This window comes from Amphiprion ocellaris, chromosome 4 (assembly GCF_022539595.1).
Source record: "Amphiprion ocellaris isolate individual 3 ecotype Okinawa chromosome 4, ASM2253959v1, whole genome shotgun sequence".
Classification (NCBI taxonomy): domain Eukaryota; kingdom Metazoa; phylum Chordata; class Actinopteri; family Pomacentridae; genus Amphiprion; species Amphiprion ocellaris.
Genome location: NC_072769.1, coordinates 40,013,924 through 40,018,145, shown reverse-complemented (window position 1 = coordinate 40,018,145; position 4,222 = coordinate 40,013,924).

Here is a 4,222-nt window from a genome sequence, read left to right as displayed (position 1 = left end):
CTTAGCTTTTGCTGAATGTTTTTTGTCACTCGCACTCTTCTTTATCATGCTTCCATTCTTGCAGTGCTGCTGCAATATCTGATCTTTTTTTTCCATCAGAAAATTTGATGTCTTTGATAATCGAAATACCATGCAGGGCTCCCTCTTATAGTATACTTTCTTTTTATGAGCCACTGGAAAAGCCTACTCTTCTGAGTTTTCAAATGACACCCTAACAAATCCCCTTTCAACACTGTCCCATGAGAGACAGATTTACATTTCTGAATCAAAGCTTCAAAAGCCACCTCCTCACAGAAAAGTCTCTAAATACATCACGCCAGACCTTTTCCTTTAAAATGGCTGCAACAGGGGAGGAGTCTTTCCTCAACAATGTTCAGTTGCTGCATCCTAAGCAGAACTGTGCTGTACAAATGAGTTTGACAGGCTGACAATTGTTGCTATGTTTAAAGTCCCAAAATGTGAAGACAGCCGTGGAAGCTGAAAGAAGAGTTAGAACAAGTGGCTTTTGATATGAAAAAGAAGGACTCCTGAGCTTCTGTTCCCATACAAGTGTAGGTAAGCATGTTTTCCCCTAGTTTTCGTCCTTGACTGTTCATTTTGAATGCCTTTCTATGGGCAAACTTTATTTCTTACTTTGCTTAAATTTCATACAAAAAACAGATGAGAAATGGCTCAATCAGAATCAAAGCACTAACAGCTGTAGTTACAGTAGGGCAGCATTCTGATGCTTTTTTTTTTTTTTCAAAATTAACTTACAATAACTGAGGCATTTGGGAGACGCTGAGTGCAGATCTTGTTATTTTTACATGTGGATCTGACATTGAGTGACTAAAGAGTAAAAGGAGAAAATCAGGTATCTGCAGGGAAGTAATGAATGAACTGAGACAGTAATGTAACCAGTACTGATAAGTACAGTGTGAAGTAAACGGTAGAAGTGAACCAGATTCAGAAGACTTTAGGAACAACGAGAGCCGATAGAGTGGACAACCACAGTGAAACGTACACACGGGACAACACTTTGGATTTTAACTATGTATTGACCTGTAATATATAGTAATGTGTACCAGGTAAGTTCAGGTGATGTATATCAATACAGAAATGAAGACAAAATAAATTGTGCATACTTAAAAGAAACAACAAAAAACATGGGTATTTCTCAAAGTCTTTATAACAGTCACTGTTCTTAATTTAGTCCAGTGTGGACTTAATATAAACATAAATAAAATGGTTATCTGTTTTCAAAGCTTCAATTCTACCGTCCTCAAGGTAGGTGGTGAATATAAGAGGGTCCCTTAGTTCACAGAAGTCCTGCTACAGGCAGCTGGTTCAGCATCTTGTGGGCTGGATTCATCATACAGTACTTGACATTGTTCTCTCTTAAGTATCTGAGCTCTTGTCTCAAATGCCTACAACTGGCTTTGATGTTCTTGTCTGAATAACCCTCCAACTGAAAAACCCGACCTATAATACAAACCTATAATTAAGATCATAATACAATTACTGTTGTGTTAATTCTATGAGCATCTCTGGTCACAGAAAAAATCTTATTGCTCTAATTCAAGTGTCCATTGTACAACATTGATAATTCATGGGTTCAAAACCACAGTTTCATGCAATAAATAGCTCTGAAGCTAATACTTTAAGCATAAACTCAAAGCCTAGCAGTATCGCTGTGACATACTTTACTGATGGCACAGTACATCACAGCAATACATCTTAACCAGCATCAACATGAAATAAATGTTTTTAAAACACAGTATGACTGAACCCGTCTTCTAATCAGCACTATAATTTAAATTTCTAGTGCTTCTAACATTTTACATGGCACTAATTTGCCTTTAAGCTAACAGACTTTTATGCACATTTCAGCAAAAGTCAGGAAGGTTTAACCCTCCTGTTGTCTTCATTTATGGTCACCAAAAAAATATTGTTTCCTTGTCTGAAAAAAATCCAACAATTTAGCAAAGAAATTCCCCAAATTTCAGAAAATTTGCAAAACCATCAGGAAGAAAATTCCAATAATTCCGTAAAAATTTCCCTTTAAAGTTTTATTTAAAAAAAAAAAAAAATCTCCCATATTTGGCAAGAAAATTCTTGTAAATATTTTCAAAAAGTGAGTAAAAATCTTCAAAAAAAATCCTAAAAATATCTAAAGTGATTACACTTTAGAAATCCAGCCAAATTCGCTGGATTTTGGTTGATTTTTTTGTGAATGTTCTTAAGAAACATTTTTAACATTTCGCTGCTCCCCAGCTCTCAGACCCTGCAGCGGAGCACCGCTGGGATTCCTCCATCGCTTACAGCCGAGGTCCCCGAGCCGATGGCCACCGATGGCCCGCTGCCGATGGCCACTGATGGCCCGCCGCCGTCCACACGCATCGTGACAAAAAGTGGACACTGGCCAAAGTAAATGTAAACTACTTTGCTTTATTATTAGTCATGCTGATCACATGAACATTGTTTTTAAATGAGACTACATTAATTTTATGTGTAATATTAAATAATATTTCATTCAATTTAATTTATATAGCGATGATTACAATTATCTTAAGATGCTTTACAGAACCCAAATGGCCTGAAACCCCCAGAGCAAGCCCTAAGGCGACAGTGGCAAGAAAAAACTCCCTTTTAATGAGAACCAACCTTGAGCTCATTAGGGCCGTTTTTTTGCATTTGCTTAACACCCAGTACAGATATTTCTTTATTCATTTCATTTTTGCTCATCTAACATCTCTGGTCTACACCCACGGTAAAGAAAGTTGTGACACTGGTACAAAAGTTCTGGATTAGTAGGAGGAAAGATGCAGAAACGTGTGTCGATGGCAATAAACTTTGACACTTCATAAAACTTAAATCAAAAAGTTGTAAAAGGAGTTTCTCTCCATTTATACAACTATACACAGTATCAATACAGACATTCTATGTGCAAACTAAAGCTGCTTTATGACCTAAAATTGCACTGAACAAAAAGAAGGGGCTGTATTGATGAGGGTTTATTGCCATATCTTTCATCCTAATGATTGCCAATGCCAACGCTGAATAGCGTTGCACTGCATTGTGGCAGACGATGAGCCACTAATACAATGCTGTTGAAATGAATGAGGGAGGATTTTTAAGCCACAAACAAATCAGTCTACATTTCTATTTTATGATCCAAGGACTAAAATTAGCATCTCTTACAAAAACTATTGCATTTATCTTGTGATATCAGTCATTTTGAAGCAAATATTTTCTCATTGTTTAGCAGGACCCAGATAGAAACAATGCACTAAGTGTGTATTCACACACTTCAAAAACACCAAAGTCAATACAAAACAAGCCAAGCTCAGCAGAGAAAGGCAACTGATTTGAACACAAACTTTATGATGCAGTAAATAACTGAACAAAGGCAGGACTGATTGGAGTGAAGGCAGGTTGGCTCTGGTACCTCAAAGACTCAGCAACCAGGACCTGAAACAACAAGGTATTGTTGATGAGGCAGCTGATGAAGTGGATGAGTCCAGGCAAACTACTGATAATCATTTCTCATCATCAGGATTTCAGCCTGCTGGCAGCTGCTGCATAACACCCAGGGCACCTCTACAATCAGCACTCTGGACAACAGGCACACATCCAAAGTGGAAAACACAATTGAAATGGAATTCAAAGGTAATGTGCAGATAAAGCAGGATTTAATGCCGCCACTTCTGCAACAATTGCAACTAATGCGCAGACACTAGCCACACCATTGGACAGCTCCACTGTCATCATACCAAAACTAAACATGTTGAATATGCAGGTCAGATACTCCAGCAGTCTGAACTGCACTTTGAGCAGCCGTTGGGCTTTGAGAGTTTTGTTTTGCTGGTGTGAAGCTGCTGGAAACAACACCGGTGGCCTGCAGCATTAAACAGAGATGGGCTGCTAGATGTGAGCACTTGACTCTGCCCTCCTCCTTGATGGGAACTCATTGTGTTCTGACCTTTAAGTTCCCTCGATAGCTCCCTCCACGCCTCTCTTTCTCTGTTTTCCTCCCTCCTGCTATCTCGCCGTGAGGGCTGGGGACTTGACAACTGATTTGAGGCACTGTAGCGGCAACAACGTTGTGTTTAATGATTTCTCCCCCTCTCCTATCTCCTTTTCTTTGCTGAATCTGTCCTAATACGTTCTGTCTTTCACCTCTGATTCTCTCTCTGTTTCTCCATTTTACTGCCGCCCATCTCCCTCCCTCCCTCTCTCCCTC